Source organism: Etheostoma spectabile, chromosome 12 (assembly GCF_008692095.1).
Source record: "Etheostoma spectabile isolate EspeVRDwgs_2016 chromosome 12, UIUC_Espe_1.0, whole genome shotgun sequence".
Classification (NCBI taxonomy): Eukaryota; Metazoa; Chordata; class Actinopteri; order Perciformes; family Percidae; genus Etheostoma; species Etheostoma spectabile.
Genome location: NC_045744.1, coordinates 4,711,200 through 4,711,403, shown reverse-complemented (window position 1 = coordinate 4,711,403; position 204 = coordinate 4,711,200). Strand labels below are relative to the sequence as shown.

General features: G+C 37.7%; 1 pseudogene; it reads left to right on the top strand.

Moving 5' to 3' along the window:
• Positions 1 to 204, top strand: part of LOC116698801 (contactin-associated protein-like 4) — a 421,932-nt pseudogene that overhangs the window by 238,817 nt on the left and 182,911 nt on the right.

Sequence of the window (204 nt, the reverse complement as noted above, 5' to 3'; positions counted from 1 at the left end):
ACTAAATATAATGTGTTATGTTATGTGTTATGTTATGTAATATGGCCTACAGGACCATAATTGGTTTTAGCCCTTGAGCACATTTTTGACGTCCTCAATATATACAAAAACTCACAAATATTGTCACCCACATACACACAGCTTTACGAGATTGTACAGCGATTTGGCCCATACCTGTAAGCCTGTGTACCCTAATGCATGGGA